General features: G+C 48.4%; 70 non-coding genes across 70 annotated transcripts; 61 read left to right on the top strand and 9 right to left on the bottom strand.

Moving 5' to 3' along the window:
• Positions 1-167: 167 nt before the first annotated feature.
• On the bottom strand, positions 168-308 carry LOC142205645 (U4 spliceosomal RNA). The gene has a single exon (XR_012716623.1). It is a non-coding gene; the product is annotated as a U4 spliceosomal RNA (small nuclear RNA).
• Positions 309-512: 204 nt separating this feature from the next.
• On the bottom strand, positions 513-653 carry LOC142205644 (U4 spliceosomal RNA). The gene has a single exon (XR_012716622.1). It is a non-coding gene; the product is annotated as a U4 spliceosomal RNA (small nuclear RNA).
• A 204-nt stretch (positions 654-857) lies between these two features.
• Positions 858-998, bottom strand: LOC142205787 (U4 spliceosomal RNA). The gene has a single exon (XR_012716748.1). It is a non-coding gene; the product is annotated as a U4 spliceosomal RNA (small nuclear RNA).
• Positions 999-1,202: 204 nt separating this feature from the next.
• LOC142205344 (U4 spliceosomal RNA) lies at positions 1,203-1,342 on the bottom strand. The gene has a single exon (XR_012716363.1). It is a non-coding gene; the product is annotated as a U4 spliceosomal RNA (small nuclear RNA).
• Positions 1,343-1,540: 198 nt separating this feature from the next.
• Positions 1,541-1,681, bottom strand: LOC142205872 (U4 spliceosomal RNA). Its single transcript, XR_012716828.1, has one exon. It is a non-coding gene; the product is annotated as a U4 spliceosomal RNA (small nuclear RNA).
• Positions 1,682-1,885: 204 nt separating this feature from the next.
• LOC142205885 (U4 spliceosomal RNA) lies at positions 1,886-2,024 on the bottom strand. Its single transcript, XR_012716840.1, has one exon. It is a non-coding gene; the product is annotated as a U4 spliceosomal RNA (small nuclear RNA).
• A 204-nt stretch (positions 2,025-2,228) lies between these two features.
• Positions 2,229-2,368, bottom strand: LOC142205919 (U4 spliceosomal RNA). Its single transcript, XR_012716872.1, has one exon. It is a non-coding gene; the product is annotated as a U4 spliceosomal RNA (small nuclear RNA).
• Positions 2,369-2,572: 204 nt separating this feature from the next.
• LOC142205643 (U4 spliceosomal RNA) lies at positions 2,573-2,713 on the bottom strand. The gene has a single exon (XR_012716621.1). It is a non-coding gene; the product is annotated as a U4 spliceosomal RNA (small nuclear RNA).
• Positions 2,714-2,917: 204 nt separating this feature from the next.
• On the bottom strand, positions 2,918-3,061 carry LOC142205347 (U4 spliceosomal RNA). Its single transcript, XR_012716365.1, has one exon. It is a non-coding gene; the product is annotated as a U4 spliceosomal RNA (small nuclear RNA).
• A 111-nt stretch (positions 3,062-3,172) lies between these two features.
• LOC142205642 (U4 spliceosomal RNA) lies at positions 3,173-3,313 on the top strand. Its single transcript, XR_012716620.1, has one exon. It is a non-coding gene; the product is annotated as a U4 spliceosomal RNA (small nuclear RNA).
• Positions 3,314-3,517: 204 nt separating this feature from the next.
• Positions 3,518-3,658, top strand: LOC142205155 (U4 spliceosomal RNA). Its single transcript, XR_012716185.1, has one exon. It is a non-coding gene; the product is annotated as a U4 spliceosomal RNA (small nuclear RNA).
• A 204-nt stretch (positions 3,659-3,862) lies between these two features.
• LOC142205641 (U4 spliceosomal RNA) lies at positions 3,863-4,003 on the top strand. The gene has a single exon (XR_012716619.1). It is a non-coding gene; the product is annotated as a U4 spliceosomal RNA (small nuclear RNA).
• A 204-nt stretch (positions 4,004-4,207) lies between these two features.
• On the top strand, positions 4,208-4,348 carry LOC142205871 (U4 spliceosomal RNA). Its single transcript, XR_012716827.1, has one exon. It is a non-coding gene; the product is annotated as a U4 spliceosomal RNA (small nuclear RNA).
• Positions 4,349-4,546: 198 nt separating this feature from the next.
• LOC142205328 (U4 spliceosomal RNA) lies at positions 4,547-4,687 on the top strand. Its single transcript, XR_012716348.1, has one exon. It is a non-coding gene; the product is annotated as a U4 spliceosomal RNA (small nuclear RNA).
• A 203-nt stretch (positions 4,688-4,890) lies between these two features.
• On the top strand, positions 4,891-5,031 carry LOC142205786 (U4 spliceosomal RNA). Its single transcript, XR_012716747.1, has one exon. It is a non-coding gene; the product is annotated as a U4 spliceosomal RNA (small nuclear RNA).
• A 203-nt stretch (positions 5,032-5,234) lies between these two features.
• On the top strand, positions 5,235-5,374 carry LOC142205204 (U4 spliceosomal RNA). Its single transcript, XR_012716232.1, has one exon. It is a non-coding gene; the product is annotated as a U4 spliceosomal RNA (small nuclear RNA).
• A 203-nt stretch (positions 5,375-5,577) lies between these two features.
• Positions 5,578-5,718, top strand: LOC142205639 (U4 spliceosomal RNA). The gene has a single exon (XR_012716618.1). It is a non-coding gene; the product is annotated as a U4 spliceosomal RNA (small nuclear RNA).
• A 204-nt stretch (positions 5,719-5,922) lies between these two features.
• Positions 5,923-6,063, top strand: LOC142205638 (U4 spliceosomal RNA). The gene has a single exon (XR_012716617.1). It is a non-coding gene; the product is annotated as a U4 spliceosomal RNA (small nuclear RNA).
• A 205-nt stretch (positions 6,064-6,268) lies between these two features.
• On the top strand, positions 6,269-6,409 carry LOC142205321 (U4 spliceosomal RNA). The gene has a single exon (XR_012716342.1). It is a non-coding gene; the product is annotated as a U4 spliceosomal RNA (small nuclear RNA).
• A 203-nt stretch (positions 6,410-6,612) lies between these two features.
• Positions 6,613-6,754, top strand: LOC142205842 (U4 spliceosomal RNA). Its single transcript, XR_012716800.1, has one exon. It is a non-coding gene; the product is annotated as a U4 spliceosomal RNA (small nuclear RNA).
• Positions 6,755-6,958: 204 nt separating this feature from the next.
• LOC142205285 (U4 spliceosomal RNA) lies at positions 6,959-7,099 on the top strand. The gene has a single exon (XR_012716308.1). It is a non-coding gene; the product is annotated as a U4 spliceosomal RNA (small nuclear RNA).
• Positions 7,100-7,296: 197 nt separating this feature from the next.
• LOC142205637 (U4 spliceosomal RNA) lies at positions 7,297-7,437 on the top strand. The gene has a single exon (XR_012716616.1). It is a non-coding gene; the product is annotated as a U4 spliceosomal RNA (small nuclear RNA).
• A 204-nt stretch (positions 7,438-7,641) lies between these two features.
• LOC142205266 (U4 spliceosomal RNA) lies at positions 7,642-7,781 on the top strand. The gene has a single exon (XR_012716290.1). It is a non-coding gene; the product is annotated as a U4 spliceosomal RNA (small nuclear RNA).
• Positions 7,782-7,985: 204 nt separating this feature from the next.
• On the top strand, positions 7,986-8,126 carry LOC142205784 (U4 spliceosomal RNA). Its single transcript, XR_012716745.1, has one exon. It is a non-coding gene; the product is annotated as a U4 spliceosomal RNA (small nuclear RNA).
• A 202-nt stretch (positions 8,127-8,328) lies between these two features.
• On the top strand, positions 8,329-8,469 carry LOC142205636 (U4 spliceosomal RNA). The gene has a single exon (XR_012716615.1). It is a non-coding gene; the product is annotated as a U4 spliceosomal RNA (small nuclear RNA).
• A 204-nt stretch (positions 8,470-8,673) lies between these two features.
• LOC142205635 (U4 spliceosomal RNA) lies at positions 8,674-8,814 on the top strand. Its single transcript, XR_012716614.1, has one exon. It is a non-coding gene; the product is annotated as a U4 spliceosomal RNA (small nuclear RNA).
• A 203-nt stretch (positions 8,815-9,017) lies between these two features.
• LOC142205294 (U4 spliceosomal RNA) lies at positions 9,018-9,157 on the top strand. Its single transcript, XR_012716317.1, has one exon. It is a non-coding gene; the product is annotated as a U4 spliceosomal RNA (small nuclear RNA).
• Positions 9,158-9,363: 206 nt separating this feature from the next.
• On the top strand, positions 9,364-9,504 carry LOC142205241 (U4 spliceosomal RNA). Its single transcript, XR_012716267.1, has one exon. It is a non-coding gene; the product is annotated as a U4 spliceosomal RNA (small nuclear RNA).
• A 205-nt stretch (positions 9,505-9,709) lies between these two features.
• Positions 9,710-9,850, top strand: LOC142205633 (U4 spliceosomal RNA). Its single transcript, XR_012716613.1, has one exon. It is a non-coding gene; the product is annotated as a U4 spliceosomal RNA (small nuclear RNA).
• A 203-nt stretch (positions 9,851-10,053) lies between these two features.
• Positions 10,054-10,194, top strand: LOC142205272 (U4 spliceosomal RNA). Its single transcript, XR_012716296.1, has one exon. It is a non-coding gene; the product is annotated as a U4 spliceosomal RNA (small nuclear RNA).
• Positions 10,195-10,392: 198 nt separating this feature from the next.
• Positions 10,393-10,533, top strand: LOC142205930 (U4 spliceosomal RNA). The gene has a single exon (XR_012716882.1). It is a non-coding gene; the product is annotated as a U4 spliceosomal RNA (small nuclear RNA).
• Positions 10,534-10,737: 204 nt separating this feature from the next.
• LOC142205632 (U4 spliceosomal RNA) lies at positions 10,738-10,878 on the top strand. The gene has a single exon (XR_012716612.1). It is a non-coding gene; the product is annotated as a U4 spliceosomal RNA (small nuclear RNA).
• A 204-nt stretch (positions 10,879-11,082) lies between these two features.
• On the top strand, positions 11,083-11,224 carry LOC142205256 (U4 spliceosomal RNA). Its single transcript, XR_012716281.1, has one exon. It is a non-coding gene; the product is annotated as a U4 spliceosomal RNA (small nuclear RNA).
• Positions 11,225-11,427: 203 nt separating this feature from the next.
• LOC142205631 (U4 spliceosomal RNA) lies at positions 11,428-11,568 on the top strand. The gene has a single exon (XR_012716611.1). It is a non-coding gene; the product is annotated as a U4 spliceosomal RNA (small nuclear RNA).
• A 201-nt stretch (positions 11,569-11,769) lies between these two features.
• On the top strand, positions 11,770-11,911 carry LOC142205225 (U4 spliceosomal RNA). The gene has a single exon (XR_012716252.1). It is a non-coding gene; the product is annotated as a U4 spliceosomal RNA (small nuclear RNA).
• Positions 11,912-12,115: 204 nt separating this feature from the next.
• Positions 12,116-12,256, top strand: LOC142205630 (U4 spliceosomal RNA). The gene has a single exon (XR_012716610.1). It is a non-coding gene; the product is annotated as a U4 spliceosomal RNA (small nuclear RNA).
• A 204-nt stretch (positions 12,257-12,460) lies between these two features.
• On the top strand, positions 12,461-12,601 carry LOC142205783 (U4 spliceosomal RNA). The gene has a single exon (XR_012716744.1). It is a non-coding gene; the product is annotated as a U4 spliceosomal RNA (small nuclear RNA).
• A 207-nt stretch (positions 12,602-12,808) lies between these two features.
• Positions 12,809-12,949, top strand: LOC142205629 (U4 spliceosomal RNA). The gene has a single exon (XR_012716609.1). It is a non-coding gene; the product is annotated as a U4 spliceosomal RNA (small nuclear RNA).
• A 204-nt stretch (positions 12,950-13,153) lies between these two features.
• On the top strand, positions 13,154-13,292 carry LOC142205222 (U4 spliceosomal RNA). The gene has a single exon (XR_012716249.1). It is a non-coding gene; the product is annotated as a U4 spliceosomal RNA (small nuclear RNA).
• Positions 13,293-13,497: 205 nt separating this feature from the next.
• Positions 13,498-13,638, top strand: LOC142205628 (U4 spliceosomal RNA). The gene has a single exon (XR_012716608.1). It is a non-coding gene; the product is annotated as a U4 spliceosomal RNA (small nuclear RNA).
• A 204-nt stretch (positions 13,639-13,842) lies between these two features.
• On the top strand, positions 13,843-13,983 carry LOC142205627 (U4 spliceosomal RNA). The gene has a single exon (XR_012716607.1). It is a non-coding gene; the product is annotated as a U4 spliceosomal RNA (small nuclear RNA).
• A 198-nt stretch (positions 13,984-14,181) lies between these two features.
• On the top strand, positions 14,182-14,322 carry LOC142205928 (U4 spliceosomal RNA). The gene has a single exon (XR_012716881.1). It is a non-coding gene; the product is annotated as a U4 spliceosomal RNA (small nuclear RNA).
• Positions 14,323-14,527: 205 nt separating this feature from the next.
• On the top strand, positions 14,528-14,668 carry LOC142205626 (U4 spliceosomal RNA). The gene has a single exon (XR_012716606.1). It is a non-coding gene; the product is annotated as a U4 spliceosomal RNA (small nuclear RNA).
• Positions 14,669-14,873: 205 nt separating this feature from the next.
• On the top strand, positions 14,874-15,014 carry LOC142205625 (U4 spliceosomal RNA). Its single transcript, XR_012716605.1, has one exon. It is a non-coding gene; the product is annotated as a U4 spliceosomal RNA (small nuclear RNA).
• A 204-nt stretch (positions 15,015-15,218) lies between these two features.
• LOC142205782 (U4 spliceosomal RNA) lies at positions 15,219-15,359 on the top strand. The gene has a single exon (XR_012716743.1). It is a non-coding gene; the product is annotated as a U4 spliceosomal RNA (small nuclear RNA).
• A 203-nt stretch (positions 15,360-15,562) lies between these two features.
• LOC142205624 (U4 spliceosomal RNA) lies at positions 15,563-15,703 on the top strand. Its single transcript, XR_012716604.1, has one exon. It is a non-coding gene; the product is annotated as a U4 spliceosomal RNA (small nuclear RNA).
• Positions 15,704-15,907: 204 nt separating this feature from the next.
• Positions 15,908-16,048, top strand: LOC142205186 (U4 spliceosomal RNA). The gene has a single exon (XR_012716216.1). It is a non-coding gene; the product is annotated as a U4 spliceosomal RNA (small nuclear RNA).
• A 205-nt stretch (positions 16,049-16,253) lies between these two features.
• On the top strand, positions 16,254-16,394 carry LOC142205153 (U4 spliceosomal RNA). Its single transcript, XR_012716183.1, has one exon. It is a non-coding gene; the product is annotated as a U4 spliceosomal RNA (small nuclear RNA).
• A 204-nt stretch (positions 16,395-16,598) lies between these two features.
• LOC142205224 (U4 spliceosomal RNA) lies at positions 16,599-16,740 on the top strand. Its single transcript, XR_012716251.1, has one exon. It is a non-coding gene; the product is annotated as a U4 spliceosomal RNA (small nuclear RNA).
• A 205-nt stretch (positions 16,741-16,945) lies between these two features.
• On the top strand, positions 16,946-17,086 carry LOC142205870 (U4 spliceosomal RNA). Its single transcript, XR_012716826.1, has one exon. It is a non-coding gene; the product is annotated as a U4 spliceosomal RNA (small nuclear RNA).
• Positions 17,087-17,284: 198 nt separating this feature from the next.
• Positions 17,285-17,426, top strand: LOC142205323 (U4 spliceosomal RNA). Its single transcript, XR_012716344.1, has one exon. It is a non-coding gene; the product is annotated as a U4 spliceosomal RNA (small nuclear RNA).
• Positions 17,427-17,630: 204 nt separating this feature from the next.
• Positions 17,631-17,771, top strand: LOC142205781 (U4 spliceosomal RNA). The gene has a single exon (XR_012716742.1). It is a non-coding gene; the product is annotated as a U4 spliceosomal RNA (small nuclear RNA).
• Positions 17,772-17,974: 203 nt separating this feature from the next.
• LOC142205309 (U4 spliceosomal RNA) lies at positions 17,975-18,114 on the top strand. The gene has a single exon (XR_012716331.1). It is a non-coding gene; the product is annotated as a U4 spliceosomal RNA (small nuclear RNA).
• Positions 18,115-18,319: 205 nt separating this feature from the next.
• Positions 18,320-18,460, top strand: LOC142205257 (U4 spliceosomal RNA). The gene has a single exon (XR_012716282.1). It is a non-coding gene; the product is annotated as a U4 spliceosomal RNA (small nuclear RNA).
• A 204-nt stretch (positions 18,461-18,664) lies between these two features.
• Positions 18,665-18,806, top strand: LOC142205250 (U4 spliceosomal RNA). Its single transcript, XR_012716275.1, has one exon. It is a non-coding gene; the product is annotated as a U4 spliceosomal RNA (small nuclear RNA).
• A 205-nt stretch (positions 18,807-19,011) lies between these two features.
• LOC142205622 (U4 spliceosomal RNA) lies at positions 19,012-19,152 on the top strand. Its single transcript, XR_012716603.1, has one exon. It is a non-coding gene; the product is annotated as a U4 spliceosomal RNA (small nuclear RNA).
• Positions 19,153-19,356: 204 nt separating this feature from the next.
• Positions 19,357-19,498, top strand: LOC142205312 (U4 spliceosomal RNA). Its single transcript, XR_012716333.1, has one exon. It is a non-coding gene; the product is annotated as a U4 spliceosomal RNA (small nuclear RNA).
• Positions 19,499-19,696: 198 nt separating this feature from the next.
• Positions 19,697-19,837, top strand: LOC142205621 (U4 spliceosomal RNA). The gene has a single exon (XR_012716602.1). It is a non-coding gene; the product is annotated as a U4 spliceosomal RNA (small nuclear RNA).
• Positions 19,838-20,040: 203 nt separating this feature from the next.
• On the top strand, positions 20,041-20,181 carry LOC142205620 (U4 spliceosomal RNA). Its single transcript, XR_012716601.1, has one exon. It is a non-coding gene; the product is annotated as a U4 spliceosomal RNA (small nuclear RNA).
• A 205-nt stretch (positions 20,182-20,386) lies between these two features.
• On the top strand, positions 20,387-20,528 carry LOC142205172 (U4 spliceosomal RNA). Its single transcript, XR_012716202.1, has one exon. It is a non-coding gene; the product is annotated as a U4 spliceosomal RNA (small nuclear RNA).
• A 203-nt stretch (positions 20,529-20,731) lies between these two features.
• Positions 20,732-20,871, top strand: LOC142205253 (U4 spliceosomal RNA). Its single transcript, XR_012716278.1, has one exon. It is a non-coding gene; the product is annotated as a U4 spliceosomal RNA (small nuclear RNA).
• Positions 20,872-21,076: 205 nt separating this feature from the next.
• Positions 21,077-21,217, top strand: LOC142205619 (U4 spliceosomal RNA). Its single transcript, XR_012716600.1, has one exon. It is a non-coding gene; the product is annotated as a U4 spliceosomal RNA (small nuclear RNA).
• A 203-nt stretch (positions 21,218-21,420) lies between these two features.
• Positions 21,421-21,561, top strand: LOC142205618 (U4 spliceosomal RNA). Its single transcript, XR_012716599.1, has one exon. It is a non-coding gene; the product is annotated as a U4 spliceosomal RNA (small nuclear RNA).
• Positions 21,562-21,766: 205 nt separating this feature from the next.
• LOC142205310 (U4 spliceosomal RNA) lies at positions 21,767-21,906 on the top strand. The gene has a single exon (XR_012716332.1). It is a non-coding gene; the product is annotated as a U4 spliceosomal RNA (small nuclear RNA).
• Positions 21,907-22,111: 205 nt separating this feature from the next.
• Positions 22,112-22,251, top strand: LOC142205252 (U4 spliceosomal RNA). The gene has a single exon (XR_012716277.1). It is a non-coding gene; the product is annotated as a U4 spliceosomal RNA (small nuclear RNA).
• A 203-nt stretch (positions 22,252-22,454) lies between these two features.
• Positions 22,455-22,594, top strand: LOC142205230 (U4 spliceosomal RNA). Its single transcript, XR_012716257.1, has one exon. It is a non-coding gene; the product is annotated as a U4 spliceosomal RNA (small nuclear RNA).
• A 204-nt stretch (positions 22,595-22,798) lies between these two features.
• On the top strand, positions 22,799-22,939 carry LOC142205898 (U4 spliceosomal RNA). Its single transcript, XR_012716852.1, has one exon. It is a non-coding gene; the product is annotated as a U4 spliceosomal RNA (small nuclear RNA).
• A 203-nt stretch (positions 22,940-23,142) lies between these two features.
• Positions 23,143-23,283, top strand: LOC142205617 (U4 spliceosomal RNA). The gene has a single exon (XR_012716598.1). It is a non-coding gene; the product is annotated as a U4 spliceosomal RNA (small nuclear RNA).
• A 205-nt stretch (positions 23,284-23,488) lies between these two features.
• LOC142205365 (U4 spliceosomal RNA) lies at positions 23,489-23,629 on the top strand. Its single transcript, XR_012716377.1, has one exon. It is a non-coding gene; the product is annotated as a U4 spliceosomal RNA (small nuclear RNA).
• A 202-nt stretch (positions 23,630-23,831) lies between these two features.
• LOC142205161 (U4 spliceosomal RNA) lies at positions 23,832-23,974 on the top strand. Its single transcript, XR_012716191.1, has one exon. It is a non-coding gene; the product is annotated as a U4 spliceosomal RNA (small nuclear RNA).
• Positions 23,975-24,142: the final 168 nt, after the last annotated feature.

Below are 24,142 nucleotides of genomic sequence, written 5' to 3'. Positions count from 1 at the left end.
TAGGAGGAGCCTAGTAAAGCCATGGCGAAAGAAAACGGACCCCTCCCTTCTGCAAGGCATTCTGGGAGTGGAATAATTCAGGGCGGGGCTTCCCTGCCTGTTTCACCCCGTGGGCGAAGCGGCTCCGCTTTCCAAAGGTTTCTTCTAATGTTTGTACAAGAAATGAGTCTCCTGAGAGACTAGCAAAAATTGCCAAAGCTGACTATATTTCAAGTCATCAAGGCGGGGTATTGGGTTTAGTTTTCAATTAGCAATAATCACGCCTCGGTTACACCTCATGGGCCATGATATTGCCACTGCGCAAAGCTAAAGGTTTCCAGGTGCCCATGTTATTGACCCTCGTTAGGAGGAGCCTAGTAAAGCCATGGCGAAAGAAAACGGACCCCTCCCTTCTGCAAGGCATTCTGGGAGTGGAATAATTCAGGGCGGGGCTTCCCTGCCTGTTTCACCCCCGTGGGCGAAGCGGCTCCGCTTTCCAAAGGTTTCTTCTAATGTTTGTACAAGAAATGAAGTCTCCTGAGAGACTAGCAAAAATTGCCAAAGCTGACTATATTTCAAGTCATCAAGGCGGGGTATTGGGTTTAGTTTTCAATTAGCAATAATCACGCCTCGGTTACACCTCATGGGCCATGATATTGCCACTGCGCAAAGCTAAAGGTTTCCAGGTGCCCATGTTATTGACCCTCGTTAGGAGGAGCCTAGTAAAGCCATGGCGAAAGAAAACGGACCCCTCCCTTCTGCAAGGCATTCTGGGAGTGGAATAATTCAGGGCGGGGCTTCCCTGCCTGTTTCACCCCCGTGAGCGAAGCGGCTCCGCTTTCAAAGGGTTTCTTCTAATGTTTGTACAAGAAATGAAGTCTCCTGAGAGACTAGCAAAAATTGCCAAAGCTGACTATATTTCAAGTCATCAAGGCGGGGTTTTGGGTTTAGTTTTCAATTAGCAATAATCACGCCTCGGTTACACCTCATGGGCCATGATATTGCCACTGCGCAAAGCTAAAGGTTTCCAGGTGCCCATGAAATTGACCCTCGTTAGGAGGAGCCTAGTAAAGCCATGGCGAAAGAAAACGGACCCCTCCCTTCTGCCAAGGCATTCTGGGAGTGGAATAATTCAGGGCGGGCTTCCCTGCCTGTTTCACCCCCGTGGGCGAAGCGGCTCCGCTTTCCAAAGGTTTCTTCTAATGTTTGTACAAGAAATGAAGTCTCCTGAGAGACTAGCAAAATTGCGGAAAGCTGACTATATTTCAAGTCATCAAGGTGGGGTATTGGGTTAGTTTTCATTTAGCAATAATCATGCCTCGGTTACACCTCATGGGCCATGATATTGCCACTGCGCAAAGCTAAAGGTTTCCAGGTGCCCATGAAATTGACCTTCGTTAGGAGGAGCCTAGTAAAGCGAAAGAAACAGACCCCTCCCTTCTGCGCAGGCATTCTGGGAGTGGAATAATTCAGGGCGGGGCTTCCCTGCCTGTTTCACCCCCGCGGGTGAAGCGGCTCCGCTTTCCAAAGGTTTCTTCTAATGTTTGTACAAGAAATGAAGTCTCCTGAGAGACTAGCAAAAATTGCCAAAGCTGACTATATTTCAAGTCATCAAGGCGGGGTATTGGGTTTAGTTTTCAATTAGCAATAATCACGCCTCGGTTACTCCTCATGGGCCATGATATTGCCACTGCGCAAAGCTAACGGTTCCAGGTGCCATTGAAATTGACCCTCGTTAGGAGGAGCCTAGTAAAGCCATGGCGAAAGAAAACGGACCCCTCCCTTCTGCAAGGCATTCTGGGAGTGGAATAATTCAGGGCGGGGCTTCCCTGCCTGTTTCACCCCCCGTGGGCGAAGCGGCTCCGCTTTCCAAAGGTTTCTTCTAATGTTTGTACAAGAAATGAAGTCTCCTGAGAGACTAGCAAAAATTGCCAAAGCTGACTATATTCAAGTCATCAAGGCGGGGTATTGGTTTAGTTTTCAATTAGCAATAATCACGCCTCGGTTACACCTCATGGGCCATGATATTGCCACTGCGCAAAGCTAAAGGTTTCCAGGTGCCCATGAATTGACCCTCGTTAGGAGGAGCCTAGTAAAGCCATGGCGAAAGAAAACGGACCCCTCCCTTCTGCAAGGCATTCTGAGAGTGGAATAATTCAGGGCGGGGCTTCCCTGCCTGTTTCACCCCCGTGGGCGAAGCGGCTCCGCTTTCCAAAGGGTTTCTTCTAATGTTTGTACAAGAAATGAAGTCTCCTGAGAGACTAGCAAAAATTGCCAAAGCTGACTATATTCAAGTCATCAAGGCGGGGTATTGGGTTTAGTTTTCAATTAGCAATAATCACGCCTTGGTTACACCTCATGGGCCATGATATTGCCACTGCGCAAAGCTAAAGGTTTCCAGGTGCCCATGTTATTGACCCTCGTTAGGAGGAGCCTAGTAAAACAATGGCGAAAGAAAACGGACCCCTCCCTTCTGCAAGGCATTCTGGGAGTGGAATAATTCAGGGCGGGGCTTCCCTGCCTGTTTCACCCGCGTGGGAGAAGCGGCTCCGCTTTCCAAACGTTTCTTCTAATGTTTGTACAAGAAATGAAGTCTCCTGAGAGACTAGCAAAAATTGCCAAAGCTGACTATATTTCAAGTCATCAAGGCGGGGTATTGGGTTTAGTTTTCAATTAGCAATAATCACGCCTCGGTTACACCTCATGGGCCATGATATTGCCACTGCGCAAAGCTAAAGGTTTCCAGGTGCCCATGTTATTGACCCTCGTTAGGAGGAGCCTAGTAAAGCCATGGCGAAAGAAAACGGACCCCTCCCTTCTGCAAGGCATTCATGGGAGCTGGAATACTTCAGGGCGGGGCTTCCCTGCCTGTTTCACCCCCGTGGGCGAAGTGCTCCGCTTTCCAAGGTTTCTTCTAATGTTTGTACAAGAAATGAAGTCTCCTGAGAGACTAGCAAAATTGCCAAAGCTGACTATATTTCAAGTCTCTCAAGGAGGGGTATTGGGCTTTAGTTTTCAAACTTAGCAATAATCACGCCTCAGCTTACACCTCATGGGCCATGATATTGCACTGCGCAAGCCTAAAGGTTTCCAGGCTGCCCATGTATTGCCCTGTTAGAGGAGCTCGTTAAAGCCCATGGCTTACTAGGCTCCTCCTAACGAGGGTCAATAACATGGGCACCTGGAAACCTTTAGCTTTGCGCAGTGGCAATATCATGGCCCATGAGGTGTAACCGAGGCGTGATTATTGCTAATTGAAAACTAAACCCAATACCCCGCCTTGATGACTTGAAATATAGTCAGCTTTGGCAATTTTTGCTAGTCTCTCAGGAGACTTCATTTCTTGTACAAACATTAGAAGAAACGTTTGGAAAGCGGAGCCGCTTCTCCCACGCGGGTGAAACAGGCAGGGAAGCCCCGCCCTGAATTATTCCACTCCCAGAATGCCTTGCAGAAGGGAGGGGTCCGTTTTCTTTCGCCATTGTTTTACTAGGCTCCTCCTAACGAGGGTCAATAACATGGGCACCTGGAAACCTTTAGCTTTGCGCAGTGGCAATATCATGGCCCATGAGGTGTAACCAAGGCGTGATTATTGCTAATTGAAAACTAAACCCAATACCCCGCCTTGATGACTTGAAATATAGTCAGCTTTGGCAATTTTTGCTAGTCTCTCAGGAGACTTCATTTCTTGTACAAACATTAGAAGAAACCTTTGGAAAGCGGAGCCGCTTCGCCCACGGGGGGTGAAACAGGCAGGGAAGCCCCGCCCTGAATTATTCCACTCTCAGAATGCCTTGCAGAAGGGAGGGGTCCGTTTTCTTTCGCCATGGCTTTACTAGCTCCTCCTAACGAGGGTCAATTTCATGGGCACCTGGAAACCTTTAGCTTTGCGCAGTGGCAATATCATGGCCCATGAGGTGTAACCGAGGCGTGATTATTGCTAATTGAAAACTAAACCCAATACCCCGCCTTGATGACTTGAAATATAGTCAGCTTTGGCAATTTTTGCTAGTCTCTCAGGAGACTTCATTTCTTGTACAAACATTAGAAGAAACCTTTGGAAAGCGGAGCCGCTTCGCCCACGGGGGTGAAACAGGCAGGGAAGCCCCGCCCTGAATTATTCCACTCCCAGAATGCCTTGCAGAAGGGAGGGGTCCGTTTTCTTTCGCCATGGCTTTACTAGGCTCCTCCTAACGAGGGTCAATTTCATGGGCACCTGGAAACCGTTAGCTTTGCGCAGTGGCAATATCATGGCCCATGAGGAGTAACCGAGGCGTGATTATTGCTAATTGAAAACTAAACCCAATACCCCGCCTTGATGACTTGAAATATAGTCAGCTTTGGCAATTTTTGCTAGTCTCTCAGGAGACTTCATTTCTTGTACAAACATTAGAAGAAACCTTTGGAAAGCGGAGCCGCTTCACCCGCGGGGGTGAAACAGGCAGGGAAGCCCCGCCCTGAATTATTCCACTCCCAGAATGCCTTGCAGAAGGGAGGGGTCTGTTTTCTTTCGCTTTACTAGGCTCCTCCTAACGAAGGTCAATTTCATGGGCACCTGGAAACCTTTAGCTTTGCGCAGTGGCAATATCATGGCCCATGAGGTGTAACCGAGGCATGATTATTGCTAAATGAAAACTAAACCCAATACCCCACCTTGATGACTTGAAATATAGTCAGCTTTCGCAATTTTTGCTAGTCTCTCAGGAGACTTCATTTCTTGTACAAACATTAGAAGAAACCTTTGGAAAGCGAGCCGCTTCGCCCACGGGGGTGAAACAGGCAGGGAAGCCCCGCCCTGAATTATTCCACTCCCAGAATGCCTTGCAGAAGGGAGGGGTCCGTTTTCTTTCGCCATGGCTTTACTAGGCTCCTCCTAACGAGGGTCAATTTCATGGGCACCTGGAAACCTTTAGCTTTGCGCAGTGGCAATATCATGGCCCATGAGGTGTAACCGAGGCGTGATTATTGCTAATTGAAAACTAAACCCAAAACCCCGCCTTGATGACTTGAAATATAGTCAGCTTTGGCAATTTTTGCTAGTCTCTCAGGAGACTTCATTCTTGTACAAACATTAGAAGAAACCCTTTGAAAGCGGAGCCGCTTCGCTCACGGGGGTGAAACAGGCAGGGAAGCCCCGCCCTGAATTATTCCACTCCCAGAATGCCTTGCAGAAGGGAGGGGTCCGTTTTCTTTCGCCATGGCTTTACTAGGCTCCTCCTAACGAGGGTCAATAACATGGGCACCTGGAAACCTTTAGCTTTGCGCAGTGGCAATATCATGGCCCATGAGGTGTAACCGAGGCGTGATTATTGCTAATTGAAAACTAAACCCAATACCCCGCCTTGATGACTTGAAATATAGTCAGCTTTGCAATTTTTGCTAGTCTCTCAGGAGACTTCATTTCTTGTACAAACATTAGAAGAAACCTTTGGAAAGCGGAGCCGCTTCGCCCACGGGGGTGAAACAGGCAGGGAAGCCCCGCCCTGAATTATTCACTCCCAGAATGCCTTGCAGAAGGGAGGGGTCCGTTTTCTTTCGCCATGGCTTTACTAGGCTCCTCCTAACGAGGGTCAATAACATGGGCACCTGGAAACCTTTAGCTTTGCGCAGTGGCAATATCATGGCCCATGAGGTGTAACCGAGGCGTGATTATTGCTAATTGAAAACTAAACCCAATACCCCGCCTTGATGACTTGAAATATAGTCAGCTTTGGCAATTTTTGCTAGTCTCTCAGGAGACTTCATTTCTTGTACAAACATTAGAAGAAACCTTTGGAAAGCGGAGCCGCTTCGCCCACGGGGGTGAAACAGGCAGGGAAGCCCCGCCCTGAATTATTCCACTCCCAGAATGCCTTGCAGAAGGGAGGGGTCCGTTTTCTTTCGCCATGGCTTTACTAGGCTCCTCCTAACGAGGGTCAATTTCATGGGCACCTGGAAACCTTTAGCTTTGCGCAGTGGCAATATCATGGCCCATGAGGTGTAACCGAGGCGTGATTATTGCTAATTGAAAACTAAACCCAATACCCCGCCTTGATGACTTGAAATATAGTCAGCTTTGGCAATTTTTGCTAGTCTCTCAGGAGACTTCATTTCTTGTACAAACATTAGAAGAAACCTTTGGAAAGCGGAGCCGCTTCGCCCACGGGGGTGAAACAGGCAGGGAAGCCCCGCCCTGAATTATTCCACTCCCAGAATGCCTTGCAGAAGGGAGGGGTCCGTTTTCTTTCGCCATGGCTTTACTAGGCTCCTCCTAACGAGGGTCAATTTCATGGGCACCTGGAAACCTTTAGCTCTTGCGCAGTGGCAATATCATGGCCCATGAGGTGTAACCGAGGCGTGATTATTGCTAATTGAAAACTAAATCCAATACCCTGCCTTGATGACTTGAAATATAGTCAGCTTTGGCAATTTTTGCTAGCCTCTCAGGAGACTTCTTTCTTGTACAAACATTAGAAGAAACCTTTGGAAAGCGGAGCCGCTTCGCCCACGGGGGTGAAACAGGCAGGGAAGCCCCGCCCTGAATTATTCCACTCCCAGAATGCCTTGCAGAAGGGAGGGGTCCGTTTTCTTTCGCCATGGCTTTACTAGGCTCCTCCTAACGAGGGTCAATTTCATGGGCACCTGGAAACCTTTAGCTTTGCGCAGTGGCAATATCATGGCCCATGAGGTGTAACCGAGGCGTGATTATTGCTAATTGAAAACTAAAACCCAATACCCCGCCTTGATGACTTGAAATATAGTCAGCTTTGGCAATTTTTGCTAGTCTCTCAGGAGACTTCATTTCTTGTACAAACATTAGGAGAAACCTTTGGAAAGCGGAGCCGCTTCGCCCACGGGGGTGAAACAGGCAGGGAAGCCCCGCCCTGAATTATTCCACTCCCAGAATGCCTTGCAGAAGGGAGGGGTCCGTTTTCTTTCGCCATGGCTTTACTAGGCTCCTCCTAACGAGGGTCAATTTCATGGGCACCTGGAAACCGTTAGCTTTGCGCAGTGGCAATATCATGGCCCATGAGGAGTAACCGAGGCGTTATTATTGCTAATTGAAAACTAAACCCAATACCCCGCCTTGATGACTTGAAATATAGTCAGCTTTGGCAATTTTTGCTAGTCTCTCAGGAGACTTCATTTCTTGTACAAACATTAGAAGAAACCTTTGGAAAGCGGAGCCGCTTCACCCACGGGGGTGAAACAGGCAGGAAGCCCCGCCCTGAATTATTCCACTCCCAGAATGCCTTGCAGAAGGGAGGGGTCTGTTTTCTTTCGCTTTACTAGGCTCCTCCTAACGAAGGTCAATTTCATGGGCACCTGGAAACCTTTAGCTTTGCGCAGTGGCAATATCATGGCCCATGAGGTGTAACCGAGGCGTGATTATTGCTAATTGAAAACTAAACCCAATACCCCGCCTTGATGACTTGAAATATAGTCAGCTTTGGCAATTTTTGCTAGTCTCTCAGGAGACTTCATTTCTTGTACAAACATTAGAAGAAACCTTTGGAAAGCGGAGCCGCTTCGCCCACGGGGGTGAAACAGGCAGGGAAGCCCCGCCCTGAATTATTCCACTCCCAGAATGCCTTGCAGAAGGGAGGGGTCCGTTTTCTTTCGCCATGGCTTTACTAGGCTCCTCCTAACGAGGGTCAATTTCATGGGCACCTGGAAACCTTTAGCTTTGCGCAGTGGCAATATCATGGCCCATGAGGTGTAACCGAGGCGTGATTATTGCTAATTGAAACTAAACCCAATACCCCGCCTTGATGACTTGAAATATAGTCAGCTTTGGCAATTTTTGCTAGTCTCTCAGGAGACTTCATTTCTTGTACAAACATTAGAAGAAACCTTTGGAAAGCGGAGCCGCTTCGCCCACGGGGGTGAAACAGGCAGGGAAGCCCCGCCCTGAATTATTCCACTCCCAGAATGCCTTGCAGAAGGGAGGGGTCCGTTTTCTTTCGCCATGGCTTTACTAGGCTCCTCCTAACGAGGGTCAATTTCATGGGCACCTGGAAACCTTTAGCTTTGCGCAGTGGCAATATCATGGCCCATGAGGTGTAACCGAGGCGTGATTATTGCTAATTGAAAACTAAACCCAAAACCCCGCCTTGATGACTTGAAATATAGTCAGCTTTGGCAATTTTTGCTAGTCTCTCAGGAGACTTCATTTCTTGTACAAACATTAGAAGAAACCTTGGAAAGCGGAGCCGCTTCGCTCACGGGGGTGAAACAGGCAGGAAGCCCCGCCCTGAATTATTCCACTCCCAGAATGCCTTGCAGAAGGGAGGGGTCCGTTTTCTTTCGCCATGGCTTTACTAGGCTCCTCCTAACGAGGGTCAATAACATGGGCACCTGGAAACCTTTAGCTTTGCGCAGTGGCAATATCATGGCCCATGAGGTGTAACCGAGGCGTGATTATTGCTAATTGAAAACTAAACCCAATACCCCGCCTTGATGACTTGAAATATAGTCAGCTTTGGCAATTTTTGCTAGTCTCTCAGGAGACTTCATTTCTTGTACAAACATTAGAAGAAACCTTTGGAAAGCGGAGCCGCTTCGCCCACGGGGGTGAAACAGGCAGGGAAGCCCCGCTCTGAATTATTCCACTCCCAGAATGCCTTGCAGAAGGGAGGGGTCCGTTTTCTTTCGCCATGGCTTTACTAGGCTCCTCCTAACGAGGGTCAATTTCATGGGCACCTGGAAACCTTTAGCTTTGCGCAGTGGCAATATCATGGCCCATGAGGTGTAACCGAGGCGTGATTATTGCTAATTGAAAACTAAACCCAATACCCCGCCTTGATGACTTGAAATATAGTCAGCTTTGGCAATTTTTGCTAGTCTCTCAGGAGACTTCATTTCTTGTACAAACATTAGAAGAAACGTTTGGAAAGCGGAGTCGCTTCGCCCACGGGGGTGAAACAGGCAGGGAAGCCCCGCCCTGAATTATTCCACTCCAGAATGCCTTGCAGAAGGGAGGGGGTCCGTTTTCTTTCGCCATGGCTTTACTAGGCTCCTCCTAACGATGGTCAATAACTAAGCACCTGGAAACCTTTAGCTTTGCGCAGTGGCAATATCATGGCCCATGAGGTGTAACCGAGGCGTGATTATTGCTAATGAAAACTAAACCCAATACCCCGCCTTGATGACTTGAAATATAGTCAGCTTTGGCAATTTTTGCTAGTCTCTCAGGAGACTTGATTTCTTGTACAAACATTAGAAGAAACCTTTGGAAAGCGGAGCCGCTTCGCCCACGGGGGTGAAACAGGCAGGGAAGCCCCCCCCCCTGAATTATTCCACTCCCAGAATGCCTTGCAGAAGGGAGGGGTCCGTTTTCTTTCGCCATGGCTTTACTAGGCTCCTCCTAACGAGGGTCAATAACATGGGCACCTGGAAACCTTTAGCTTTGCGCAGTGGCAATATCATGGCCCATGAGGTGTAACCGATGCGTGATTATTGCTAATTGAAAACTAAACCCAATACCCCGCCTTGATGACTTGAAATATAGTTAGCTTTGGCAATTTTTGCTAGTCTCTCAGGAGACTTCATTTCTTGTACAAACATTAGAATAAACCTTTGGAAAGCGGAGCCGCTTCGCCCACGGGGGGTGAAACAGGCAGGGATGCCCCGCCCTGAATTATTCCACTCTCAGAATGCCTTGCAGAAGGGAGGGGTCCGTTTTCTTTCGCCATGGCTTTACTAGGCTCCTCCTAACGAGGGTCAATTTCATGGGCACCTGGAAACCTTTAGCTTTGCGCAGTGGCAATATCATGGCCCATGAGGTGTAACCGAGGCGTGATTATTGCTAATTGAAAACTAAACCCAATACCCCGCCTTGATGACTTGAAATATAGTCAGCTTTGGCAATTTTTGCTAGTCTCTCAGGAGACTTCATTTCTTGTACAAACATTAGAAGAAACCTTTGGAAAGCGGAGCCGCTTCGCCCACGGGGGTGAAACAGGCAGGGAAGCCCCGCCCTGAATTATTCCACTCCCAGAATGCCTTGCAGAAGGGAGGGGTCCGTTTTCTTTCGCCATGGCTTTACTAGGCTCCTCCTAACGAGGGTCAATTTCATGGGCACTGGAAACCGTTAGCTTTGCGCAGTGGCAATATCATGGGCCCATGAGGAGTAACCGAGGCGTGATTATTGCTAATTGAAAACTAAACCCAATACCCGCCTTGATGACTTGAAATATAGTCAGCTTTGGCAATTTTTGCTAGTCTCTCAGGAGACTTCATTTCTTGTACAAACATTAGAAAAAACCTTTGGAAAGCGGAGCCGCTTCACCCGCGGGGGTGAAACAGGCAGGGAAGCCCCGCCCTGAATTATTCCACTCCCAGAATGCCTTGCAGAAGGGAGGGGTCTGTTTTCTTTCGCTTTACTAGGCTCCTCCTAACGAAGGTCAATTTCATGGGCACCTGGAAACCTTTAGCTTTGCGCAGTGGCAATATCATGGCCCATGAGGTGTAACCGAGGCATGATTATTGCTAAATGAAAACTAAACCCAATACCCCGCCTTGATGACTTGAAATATAGTCAGCTTTGGCAATTTTTGCTAGTCTCTCAGGAGACTTCATTTCTTGTACAAACATTAGAAGAAACGTTTGGAAAGCGGAGCCGCTTCGCCCACGGGGGTGAAACAGGCAGGGAAGCCCCGCCCTGAATTATTCCACTCCCAGAATGCCTTGCAGAAGGGAGGGGTCCGTTTTCTTTCGCCATGGCTTTACTAGGCTCCTCCTAATGAGGGTCAATAACATGGGCACCTGGAAACCTTTAGCTTTGCGCAGTGGCAATATCATGGCCCATGAGGTGTAACCGAGGCGTGATTATTGCTAATTGAAAACTAAACCCAATACCCCGCCTTGATGACTTGAAATATAGTCAGCTTTGGCAATTTTTGCTAGTCTCTCAGGAGACTTCATTTCTTGTACAAACATTAGAAGAAACGTTTGGAAAGCGGAGCCGCTTCTCCCACGCGGGTGAAACAGGCAGGGAAGCCCCGCCCTGAATTATTCCACTCCCAGAATGCCTTGCAGAAGGGAGGGGTCCGTTTTCTTTCGCCATGGCTTTACTAGGCTCCTCCTAACGAGGGTCAATTTCATGGGCACCTGGAAACCTTTAGCTTTGCGCAGTGGCAATATCATGGCCCATGAGGTGTAACCGAGGCCGTGATTATTGCTAATTGAAAACTAAACCCAATACCCCGCCTTGATGACTTGAAATATAGTCAGCTTTGGCAATTTTTGCTAGTCTCTCAGGAGACTTCATTTCTTGTACAAACATTAGAAGAAACCTTTGGAAAGCGGAGCCGCTTCGCCCACGGGGGTGAAACAGACAGGGAAGCCCCGCCCTGAATTATTCCACTCCCAGAATGCCTTGCAGAAGGGAGGGGTCCGTTTTCTTTCGCCATGGCTTACTAGGCTCCTCCTAACGAGGGTCAATAACATGGGCACCTGGAAACCTTTAGCTTTGCGCAGTGGCAATATCATGGCCCATGAGGTGTAACCGAGGCGTGATTATTGCTAATTGAAAACTAAACCCAATACCCCGCCTTGATGACTTGAAATATAGTCAGCTTTGGCAATTTTTGCTAGTCTCTCAGGAGACTTCATTTCTTGTACAAACATTAGAAGAAACCTTTGGAAAGCGGAGCCGCTTCGCTCACGGGGTGAAACAGGCAGGGAAGCCCGCCCTGAATTATTCCACTCCAGAATGCCTTGCAGAAGGGAGGGGTCCGTTTTCTTTCGCCATGGCTTTACTAGGCTCCTCCTAACGAGGGTCAATAACATGGGCACCTGGAAACCTTTAGCTTTGCGCAGTGGCAATATCATGGCCCATGAGGTGTAACCGAGGCGTGATTATTGCTAATTGAAAACTAAACCCAAAACCCCGCCTTGATGACTTGAAATATAGTCAGCTTTGGCAATTTTTGCTAGGTCTCTCAGGAGACTTCATTTCTTGTACAAACATTAGAAGAAACCTTTGGAAAGCGGAGCCGCTTCGCCCACGGGGGTGAAACAGGCAGGGAAGCCCCGCCCTGAATTATTCCACTCCCAGAATGCCTTGCAGAAGGGAGGGGTCCGTTTTCTTTCGCCATGGCTTTACTAGGCTCCTCCTAACGAGGGTCAATTTCATGGGCACCTGGAAACCTTTAGCTTTGCGCAGTGGCAATATCATGGCCCATGAGGTGTAACCGAGGCGTGATTATTGCTAATTGAAAACTAAACCCAATACCCCGCCTTGATGACTTGAAATATAGTCAGCTTTGGCAATTTTTGCTAGTCTCTCAGGAGACTTCATTTCTTGTACAAACATTAGAAGAAACCTTTGGAAAGCGGAGCCGCTTCGCCCACGGGGGTGAAACAGGCAGGGAAGCCCCGCCCTGAATTATTCCACTCCCAGAATGCCTTGCAGAAGGGAGGGGTCCGTTTTCTTTCGCCATGGCTTTACTAGGCTCCTCCTAACGAGGGTCAATAACATGGGCACCTGGAAACCTTTAGCTTTGCGCAGTGGCAATATCATGGCCCATGAGGTGTAACCGAGGCGTGATTATTGCTAATTGAAAACTAAACCCAAAACCCCGCCTTGATGACTTGAAATATAGTCAGCTTTGGCAATTTTTGCTAGTCTCTCAGGAGACTTCATTTCTTGTACAAACATTAGAAGAAACGTTTGGAAAGCGGAGCCGCTTCGCCCACGGGGGTGAAACAGGCAGGGAAGCCCCCGCCCTGAATTATTCCACTCCCAGAATGCCTTGCAGAAGGGAGGGGGTCCGTTTTCTTTCGCCATGGCTTTTACTAGGCTCCTCCTAACGAGGGTCAATTTCATGGGCACCTGGAAACCTTTAGCTTTGCGCAGTGGCAATATCATGGCCCATGAGGTGTAACCGAGGCGTGATTATTGCTAATTGAAAACTAAACCCAATACCCCGCCTTGATGACTTGAAATATAGTCAGCTTTGGCAATTTTTGCTAGTCTCTCAGGAGACTTCATTTCTTGTACAAACATTAGAAGAAACCTTTGGAAAGCGGAGCCGCTTCGCCCACGGGGGTGAAACAGGCAGGGAAGCCCCGCCCTGAATTATTCCACTCCCAGAATGCCTTGCAGAAGGGAGGGGTCCGTTTTCTTTCGCCATGGCTTTACTAGGCTCCTCCTAACGAGGGTCAATAACATGGGCACCTGGAAACCTTTAGCTTTGCGCAGTGGCAATATCATGGCCCATGAGGTGTAACCGAGGCGTGATTATTGCTAATTGAAACTAAACCCAATACCCGCCTTGATGACTTGAAATATAGTCAGCTTTGGCAATTTTTGCTAGTCTCTCAGGAGACTTCATTTCTTGTACAAACATTAGAAGAAACCTTTGGAAAGCGGAGCCGCTTCGCCCACGGGGGTGAAACAGGCAGGGAAGCCCCGCCCTGAATTATTCCACTCCCAGAATGCCTTGCAGAAGGGAGGGGTCCGTTTTCTTTCGCCATGGCTTTACTAGGCTCCTCCTAACGAGGGTCAATTTCATGGGCACCCTGGAAACCTTTAGCTTTGCGCAGTGGCAATATCATGGCCCATGAGGTGTAACCGAGGCGTGATTATTGCTAATTGAAAACTAAACCCAATACCCCGCCTTGATGACTTGAAATATAGTCAGCTTTGGCAATTTTTGCTAGTCTCTCAGGAGACTTCATTTCTTGTACAAACATTAGAAGAAACCTTTGGAAAGCGGAGCCGCTTCGCCCACGGGGGTGAAACAGGCAGGGAAGCCCCGCCCTGAATTATTCCACTCCCAGAATGCCTTGCAGAAGGGAGGGGTCCGTTTTCTTTCGCCATGGCTTTACTAGGCTCCTCCTAACGAGGGTCAATTTCATGGGCACCTGGAAACCTTTAGCTTTGCGCAGTGGCAATATCATGGCCCATGAGGTGTAACCGAGGCGTGATTATTGCTAATTGAAAACTAAACCCAATACCCCGCCTTGATGACTTGAAATATAGTCAGCTTTGGCAATTTTTGCTAGTCTCTCAGGAGACTTCATTTCTTGTACAAACATTAGAAGAAACCTTTGGAAAGCGGAGCCGCTTCACCCGCGGGGGTGAAACAGGCAGGGAAGCCCCGCCCTGAATTATTCCACTCCCAGAATGCCTTGCAGAAGGGAGGGGTCTGTTTTCTTTCGCTTTACTAGGCTCCTCCTAACGAAGGTCAATTTCATGGGCACCTGGAAACCTTTAGCTTTGCGCAGTGGCAATATCATGGCCCATGAGGTGTAACCGAGGCATGATTATTGCTAAATGAAAACTAAACCCAATACCCCGCCTTGATGACTTGAAATATAGTCAGCTTTGGCAATTTTTGCTAGTCTCTCAGGAGACTTCATTTCTTGTACAAACATTAGAAGAAACCTTTGGAAAGCAGAGCCGCTTCGCCCACGGGGTGTGAAACAGGCAGGGAAGCCCCGCCCTGAATTATTCCACTCCCAGAATGCCTTGCAGAAGGGAGGGGTCCGTTTTCTTTCGCCATGGCTTTACTAGGCTCCTCCTAATGAGGGTCAATAACATGGGCACCTGGAAACCTTTAGCTTTGCGCAGTGGCAATATCATGGCCCATGAGGTGTAACCGAGGCGTGATTATTGCTAATTGAAAACTAAACCCAATACCCCGCCTTGATGACTTGAAATATAGTCAGCTTTGGCAATTTTTGCTAGTCTCTCAGGAGACTTCATTTCTTGTACAAACATTAGAAGAAACGTTTGGAAAGCGGAGCCGCTTCTCCCACGCGGGGTGAAACAGGCAGGGAAGCCCCGCCCTGAATTATTCCACTCCCAGAATGCCTTGCAGAAGGGAGGGGTCCGTTTTCTTTCGCCATGGCTTTACTAGGCTCCTCCTAACGAGGGTCAATTTCATGGGCACCTGGAAACCTTTAGCTTTGCGCAGTGGCAATATCATGGCCCATGAGGTGTAACCGAGGCGTGATTATTGCTAATTGAAAACTAAACCCAATACCCCGCCTTGATGACTTGAAATATAGTCAGCTTTGGCAATTTTTGCTAGTCTCTCAGGAGACTTCATTTCTTGTACAAACATTAGAAGAAACGTTTGGAAAGCGGAGCCGCTTCGCCCACGGGGGTGAAACAGGCAGGGAAGCCCCGCCCTGAATTATTCCACTCCCAGAATGCCTTGCAGAAGGGAGGGGTCCGTTTTCTTTCGCCATGGCTTTACTAGGCTCCTCCTAACGAGGGTCAATTTCATGGGCACCTGGAAACCTTTAGCTTTGCGCAGTGGCAATATCATGGCCCATGAGGTGTAACCGAGGCGTGATTATTGCTAATTGAAAACTAAACCCAAAACCCCGCCTTGATGACTTGAAATATAGTCAGCTTTGGCAATTTTTGCTAGTCTCTCAGGAGACTTCATTTCTTGTACAAACATTAGAAGAAACCTTTGGAAAGCGGAGCCGCTTCGCTCACGGGGGTGAAACAGGCAGGGAAGCCCCGCCTGAATTATTCCACTCCCAGAATGCCTTGCAGAAGGGAGGGGTCCGTTTTCTTTCGCCATGGCTTTACTAGGCTCCTCCTAACGAGGGTCAATAACATGGGCACCTGGAAACCTTTAGCTTTGCGCAGTGGCAATATCATGGCCCATGAGGTGTAACCGAGGCGTGATTATTGCTAATTGAAAACTAAACCCAATACCCCGCCTTGATGACTTGAAATATAGTCAGCTTTGGCAATTTTTGCTAGTCTCTCAGGAGACTTCATTTCTTGTACAAACATTAGAAGAAACCTTTGGAAAGCGGAGCCGCTTCGCCCACGGGGGTGAAACAGGCAGGGAAGCCCCGCCCTGAATTATTCCACTCCCAGAATGCCTTGCAGAAGGGAGGGGTCCGTTTTCTTTCGCCATGGCTTTACTAGGCTCCTCCTAACGAGGGTCAATAACATGGGCACCTGGAAACCTTTAGCTTTGCGCAGTGGCAATATCATGGCCCATGAGGTGTAACCGAGGCGTGATTATTGCTAATTGAAAACTAAACCCAATACCCCGCCTTGATGACTTGAAATATATTCAGCTTTGGCAATTTTTGCTAGTCTCTCAGGAGACTTCATTTCTTGTACAAACATTAGAAGAAACGTTTGGAAAGCGGAGCCGCTTCTCCCACGCGGGTGAAACAGGCAGGGAAGCCCCCGCCCTGAATTATTCCACTCCCAGAATGCCTTGCAGAAGGGAGGGGTCCGTTTTCTTTCGCCATTGTTTTACTAGGCTCCTCCTAACGAGGGTCAATAACATGGGCACCTGGAAACCTTTAGCTTTGCGCAGTGGCAATATCATGGCCCATGAGGTGTAACCAAGGCGTGATTATTGCTAATTGAAAACTAAACCCAATACCCCGCCTTGATGACTTGAAATATAGTCAGCTTTGGCAATTTTTGCTAGTCTCTCAGGAGACTTCATTTCTTGTACAAACATTAGAAGAAACCTTTGGAAAGCGGAGCCGCTTCGCCCACGGGGGTGAAACAGGCAGGGAAGCCCCGCCCTGAATTATTCCACTCTCAGAATGCCTTGCAGAAGGGAGGGGTCCGTTTTCTTTCGCCATGGCTTTACTAGGCTCCTCCTAACGAGGGTCAATTTCATGGGCACCTGGAAACCTTTAGCTTTGCGCAGTGGCAATATCATGGCCCATGAGGTGTAACCGAGGCGTGATTATTGCTAATTGAAAAACTAAACCCAATACCCCGCCTTGATGACTTGAAATATAGTCAGCTTTGGCAATTTTTGCTAGTCTCTCAGGAGACTTCATTTCTTGTACAAACATTAGAAGAAACCTTTGGAAAGCGGAGCCGCTTCGCCCACGGGGGTGAAACAGGCAGGGAAAGCCCCGCCCTGAATTATTCCACTCCCAGAATGCCTTGCAGAAGGGAGGGGTCCGTTTTCTTTCGCCATGGCTTTACTAGGCTCCTCCTAACGAGGGTCAATTTCATGGGCACCTGGAAACCGTTAGCTTTGCGCAGTGGCAATATCATGGCCCATGAGGAGTAACCGAGGCGTGATTATTGCTAATTGAAAACTAAACCCAATACCCCGCCTTGATGACTTGAAATATAGTCAGCTTTGGCAATTTTTGCTAGTCTCTCAGGAGACTTCATTTCTTGTACAAACATTAGAAGAAACCTTTGGAAAGCGGAGCCGCTTCACCCGCGGGGGTGAAACAGGCAGGGAAGCCCCGCCCTGAATTATTCCACTCCCAGAATGCCTTGCAGAAGGGAGGGGTCTGTTTTCTTTCGCTTTACTAGGCTCCTCCTAACGAAGGTCAATTTCATGGGCACCTGGAAACCTTTAGCTTTGCGCAGTGGCAATATCATGGCCCATGAGGTGTAACCGAGGCATGATTATTGCTAAATGAAAACTAAACCCAATACCCGCACCTTGATGACTTGAAATATAGTCAGCTTTCGCAATTTTTGCTAGTCTCTCAGGAGACTTCATTTCTTGTACAAACATTAGAAGAAACCTTTGGAAAGCGGAGCCGCTTCGCCCACGGGGGTGAAACAGGCAGGGAAGCCCCGCCCTGAATTATTCCACTCCCAGAATGCCTTGCAGAAGGGAGGGGTCCGTTTTCTTTCGCCATGGCTTTACTAGGCTCCTCCTAACGAGGGTCAATTTCATGGGCACCTGGAAACCTTTAGCTTTGCGCAGTGGCAATATCATGGCCCATGAGGTGTAACCGAGGCGTGATTATTGCTAATTGAAAACTAAACCCAAAACCCCGCCTTGATGACTTGAAATATAGTCAGCTTTGGCAATTTTTGCTAGTCTCTCAGGAGACTTCATTTCTTGTACAAACATTAGAAGAAACCCTTTGAAAGCGGAGCCGCTTCGCTCACGGGGGTGAAACAGGCAGGGAAGCCCCGCCCTGAATTATTCCACTCCCAGAATGCCTTGCAGAAGGGAGGGGTCCGTTTTCTTTCGCCATGGCTTTACTAGGCTCCTCCTAACGAGGGTCAATACATGGGCACCTGGAAACCTTTAGCTTTGCGCAGTGGCAATATCATGGCCCATGAGTGTAACCGAGGCGTGATTATTGCTAATTGAAAACTAAACCCAATACCCCGCCTTGATGACTTGAAATATAGTCAGCTTTGGCAATTTTTGCTAGTCTCTCAGGAGACTTCATTTCTTGTACAAACATTAGAAGAAACCTTTGGAAAGCGGAGCCGCTTCGCCCACTGGGGTGAAACAGGCAGGGAAGCCCCGCCCTGAATTATTCCACTCCCAGAATGCCTTGCAGAAGGGAGGGGTCCCGTTTTCTTTCGCCATGGCTTTACTAGGCTCCTCCTAACGAGGGTCAATAACATGGGCACCTGGAAACCTTTAGCTTTGCGCAGTGGCAATATCATGGCCCATGAGTTGTAACCGAGGCGTGATTATTGCTAATTGAAAACTAAACCCAATACCCCGCCTTGATGACTTGAAATATAGTCAGCTTTGGCAATTTTTGCTAGTCTCTCAGGAGACTTCATTTCTTGTACAAACATTAGAAGAAACCTTTGGAAAGCGGAGCCGCTTCGCCCACGGGGGTGAAACAGGCAGGGAAGCCCCGCCCTGAATTATTCCACTCCCAGAATGCCTTGCAGAAGGGAGGGGTCCGTTTTCTTTCGCCATGGCTTTACTAGGCTCCTCCTAACGAGGGTCAATTTCATGGGCACCTGGAAACCTTTAGCTTTGCGCAGTGGCAATATCATGGCCCATGAAGGTGTAACCGAGGCGTGATTATTGCTAATTGAAAACTAAACCCAATACCCCGCCTTGATGACTTGAAATATAGTCAGCTTTGGCAATTTTTGCTAGTCTCTCAGGAGACTTCATTTCTTGTACAAACATTAGAAGAAACCTTTGGAAAGCGGAGCCGCTTCGCCCACGGGGGTGAAACAGGCAGGGAAGCCCCCGCCCTGAATTATTCCACTCCCAGAATGCCTTGCAGAAGGGAGGGGTCCGTTTTCTTTCGCCATGGCTTTACTAGGCTCCTCCTAACGAGGGTCAATTTCATGGGCACCTGGAAACCTTTAGCTTTGCGCAGTGGCAATATCATGGCCCATGAGGTGTAACCGAGGCGTGATTATTGCTAATTGAAAACTAAACCCAATACCCCGCCTTGATGACTTGAAATATAGTCAGCTTTGGCAATTTTTGCTAGTCTCTCAGGAGACTTCATTTCTTGTACAAACATTAGGAGAAACCTTTGGAAAGCGGAGCCGCTTCGCCCACGGGGGTGAAACAGGCAGGGAAGCCCCGCCCTGATTATTCCACTCCCAGAATGCCTTGCAGAAGGGAGGGGTCCGTTTTCTTTCGCCATGGCTTTACCTAGGCTCCTCCTAACGAGGGTCAATTTCATGGGCACCTGGAAACCGTTAGCTTTGCGCAGTGGCAATATCATGGCCCATGAGGAGTAACCGAGGCGTTATTATTGCTAATTGAAAACTAAAACCCAATACCCCGCCTTGATGACTTGAAATATAGTCAGCTTTGGCAATTTTTGCTAGTCTCTCAGGAGACTTCATTTCTTGTACAAACATTAGAAGAAACCTTTGGAAAGCGGAGCCGCTTCACCCACGGGGGTGAAACAGGCAGGGAAGCCCCGCCCTGAATTATTCCACTCCCAGAATGCCTTGCAGAAGGGAGGGGTCTGTTTTCTTTCGCTTTACTAGGCTCCTCCTAACGAAGGTCAATTTCATGGGCACCTGGAAACCTTTAGCTTTGCGCAGTGGCAATATCATGGCCCATGAGGTGTAACCGAGGCGTGATTATTGCTAATTGAAAACTAAACCCAATACCCCGCCTTGATGACTTGAAATATAGTCAGCTTTGGCAATTTTTGCTAGTCTCTCAGGAGACTTCATTTCTTGTACAAACATTAGAAGAAACCTTTGGAAAGCGGAGCCGCTTCGCCCACGGGGGTGAAACAGGCAGGGAAGCCCCGCCCTGAATTATTCCACTCCCAGAATGCCTTGCAGAAGGGAGGGGTCCGTTTTCTTTCGCCATGGCTTTACTAGGCTCCTCCTAACGAGGGTCAATTTCATGGCACCTGGAAACCTTTAGCTTTGCGCAGTGGCAATATCATGGCCCATGAGGTGTAACCGAGGCGTGATTATTGCTAATTGAAAACTAAACCCAATACCCCGCCTTGATGACTTGAAATATAGTCAGCTTTGGCAATTTTTGCTAGTCTCTCAGGAGACTTCATTTCTTGTACAAACATTAGAAGAAACCTTTGGAAAGCGGAGCCGCTTCGCCCACGGGGGTGAAACAGGCAGGGAAGCCCCGCCCTGAATTATTCCCACTCCCAGAATGCCTTGCAGAAGGGAGGGGTCCGTTTTCTTTCGCCATGGCTTTACTAGGCTCCTCCTAACGAGGGTCAATTTCATGGGCACCTGGAAACCTTTAGCTTTGCGCAGTGGCAATATCATGGCCCATGAGGTGTAACCCGAGGCGTGATTATTGCTAATTGAAAACTAAACCCAAAACCCCGCCTTGATGACTTGAAATATAGTCAGCTTTGGCAATTTTTGCTAGTCTCTCAGGAGACTTCATTTCTTGTACAAACATTAGAAGAAACCTTTGGAAAGCGGAGCCGCTTCGCTCACGGGGGTGAAACAGGCAGGAAGCCCCGCCCTGAATTATTCCACTCCCAGAATGCCTTGCAGAAGGGAGGGGTCCGTTTTCTTTCGCCATGGCTTTACTAGGCTCCTCCTAACGAGGGTCAATAACATGGGCACCTGGAAACCTTTAGCTTTGCGCAGTGGCAATATCATGGCCCATGAGGTGTAACCGAGGCGTGATTATTGCTAATTGAAAACTAAACCCAATACCCCGCCTTGATGACTTGAAATATAGTCAGCTTTGGCAATTTTGCTAGTCTCTCAGGAGACTTCATTTCTTGTACAAACATTAGAAGAAACCTTTGGAAAGCGGAGCCGCTTCGCCCACGGGGGTGAAACAGGCAGGGAAGCCCCCGCTCTGAATTATTCCACTCCCAGAATGCCTTGCAGAAGGGAGGGGTCCGTTTTCTTTCGCCATGGCTTTACTAGGCTCCTCCTAACGAGGGTCAATTTCATGGGCACCTGGAAACCTTTAGCTTTGCGCAGTGGCAATATCATGGCCCATGAGGTGTAACCGAGGCGTGATTATTGCTAATTGAAAACTAAACCCAATACCCCGCCTTGATGACTTGAAATATAGTCAGCTTTGGCAATTTTTGCTAGTCTCTCAGGAGACTTCATTTCTTGTACAAACATTAGAAGAAACGTTTGGAAAGCGGAGTCGCTTCGCCCACGGGGGTGAAACAGGCAGGGAAGCCCCGCCCTGAATTATTCCACTCCCAGAATGCCTTGCAGAAGGGAGGGGTCCGTTTTCTTTCGCCATGGCTTTACTAGGCTCCTCCTAACGATGGTCAATAACTAAGCACCTGGAAACCTTTAGCTTTGCGCAGTGGCAATATCATGGCCCATGAGGTGTAACCGAGGCGTGATTATTGCTAATTGAAAACTAAACCCAATACCCCGCCTTGATGACTTGAAATATAGTCAGCTTTGGCAATTTTTGCTAGTCTCTCAGGAGACTTGATTTCTTGTACAAACATTAGAAGAAACCTTTGGAAAGCGGAGCCGCTTCGCCCACGGGGGTGAAACAGGCAGGGAAGCCCCCCCCCTGAATTATTCCACTCCCAGAATGCCTTGCAGAAGGGAGGGGTCCGTTTTCTTTCGCCATGGCTTTACTAGGCTCCTCCTAACGAGGGTCAATAACATGGGCACCTGGAAACCTTTAGCTTTGCGCAGTGGCAATATCATGGCCCATGAGGTGTAACCGATGCGTGATTATTGCTAATTGAAAACTAAACCAATACCCCGCCTTGATGACTTGAAATATAGTTAGCTTTGGCAATTTTTGCTAGTCTCTCAGGAGACTTCATTTCTTGTACAAACATTAGAATAAACCTTTGGAAAGCGGAGCCCGCTTCGCCCACGGGGGTGAAACAGGCAGGGATGCCCCGCCCTGAATTATTCCACTCTCAGAATGCCTTGCAGAAGGGAGGGGTCCGTTTTCTTTCGCCATGGCTTTACTAGGCTCCTCCTAACGAGGGTCAATTTCATGGGCACCTGGAAACCTTTAGCTTTGCGCAGTGGCAATATCATGGCCCATGAGGTGTAACCGAGGCGTGATTATTGCTAATTGAAAACTAAACCCAATACCCCGCCTTGATGACTTGAAATATAGTCAGCTTTGGCAATTTTGCTAGTCTCTCAGGAGACTTCATTTCTTGTACAAACATTAGAAGAAACCTTTGGAAAGCGGAGCCGCTTCGCCCACGGGGGTGAAACAGGCAGGGAAGCCCCGCCCTGATTATTCCACTCCCAGAATGCCTTGCAGAAGGGAGGGGTCCGTTTTCTTTCGCCATGGCTTTACTAGGCTCCTCCTAACGAGGGTCAATTTCATGGGCACCTGGAAACCGTTAGCTTTGCGCAGTGGCAATATCATGGCCCATGAGGAGTAACCGAGGCGTGATTATTGCTAATTGAAAACTAACCCAATACCCCGCCTTGATGACTTGAAATATAGTCAGCTTTGGCAATTTTTGCTAGTCTCTCAGGAGACTTCATTTCTTGTACAAACATTAGAAGAAACGTTTGGAAAGCGGGAGCCGCTTCTCCCACGCGGGTGAAACAGGCAGGGAAGCCCCGCCCTGAATTATTCCACTCCCAGAATGCCTTGCAGAAGGGAGGGGTCCGTTTTCTTTCGCCATGGCTTTACTAGGCTCCTCCTAACGAGGGTCAATTTCATGGGCACCTGGAAACCTTAGCTTTGCGCAGTGGCAATATCATGGCCCATGAGGTGTAAACCGAGGCGTGATTATTGCTAATTGAAAACTAACCCAAAACCCCGCCTTGATGACTTGAAATATAGTCAGCTTTGGCAATTTTTGCTAGTCTCTCAGGAGACTTCATTTCTTGTACAAACATTAGAAGAAACGTTTGGAAAGCGGAGCCGCTTCTCCCACGCGGGTGAAACAGGCAGGGAAGCCCCGCCCTGAATTATTCCACTCCCAGAATGCCTTGCAGAAGGGAGGGTCCGTTTTCTTTCGCCATGGCTTTACTAGGCTCCTCCTAACGAGGGTCAATTTCATGGGCACCTGGAAACCTTTAGCTTTGCGCAGTGGCAATATCATGGCCCATGAGGTGTAACCGAGGCGTGATTATTGCTAATTGAAAACTAAACCCAATACCCCGCCTTGATGACTTGAAATATAGTCAGCTTTGGCAATTTTTGCTAGTCTCTCAGGAGACTTCATTTCTTGTACAAACATTAGAAGAAACCTTTGGAAAGCGGAGCCGCTTCGCCCACGGGGGTGAAACAGACAGGGAAGCCCCGCCCTGAATTATTCCACTCCCAGAATGCCTTGCAGAAGGGAGGGGTCCGTTTTCTTTCGCCATGGCTTTACCTAGGCTCCTCCTAACGAGGGTCAATAACATGGGCACCTGGAAACCTTTAGCTTTGCGCAGTGGCAATATCATGGCCCATGAGGTGTAACCGAGGCGTGATTATTGCTAATTGAAAACTAAACCCAATACCCCGCCTTGATGACTTGAAATATAGTCAGCTTTGGCAATTTTTGCTAGTCTCTAAGGAGACTTCATTTCTTGTACAAACATTAGAAGAAACCTTTGGAAAGCGGAGCCGCTTCGCTCACGGGGGTGAAACAGGCAGGAAGCCCCGCCTGAATTATTCCACTCCCAGAATGCCATGCAGAAGGGAGGGGTCCGTTTTCTTTCGCCATGGCTTTACTAGGCTCCTCCTAACGAGGATCAATAACATGGGCACCTGGAAACCTTTAGCTTTGCGCAGTGGCAATATCATGGCCCATGAGGTGTAACCGAGGCGTGATTATTGCTAATTGAAAACTAAAACCCAAAACCCCCGCCTTGATGACTTGAAATATAGTCAGCTTTGGCAATTTTTGCTAGTCTCTCAGGAGACTTCATTCTTGTACAAACATTAGAAGAACCTTTGGAAAGCGGAGCCGCTTCGCCCACGGGGGTGAAACAGGCAGGGAAGCCCCGCCCTGAATTATTCCACTCCCAGAATGCCTTGCAGAAGGGGAGGGGTCCGTTTTCTTTCGCCATGGCTTTACTAGGCTCCTCCTA

The sequence above is a fragment of the Leptodactylus fuscus genome, chromosome 5, assembly GCF_031893055.1.
Source record: "Leptodactylus fuscus isolate aLepFus1 chromosome 5, aLepFus1.hap2, whole genome shotgun sequence".
NCBI lineage: Eukaryota > Metazoa > Chordata > Amphibia > Anura > Leptodactylidae > Leptodactylus > Leptodactylus fuscus.
The sequence above is the reverse complement of the archived record's forward strand: the minus strand, read 5'-3'. Positions and strand labels throughout refer to the sequence as shown.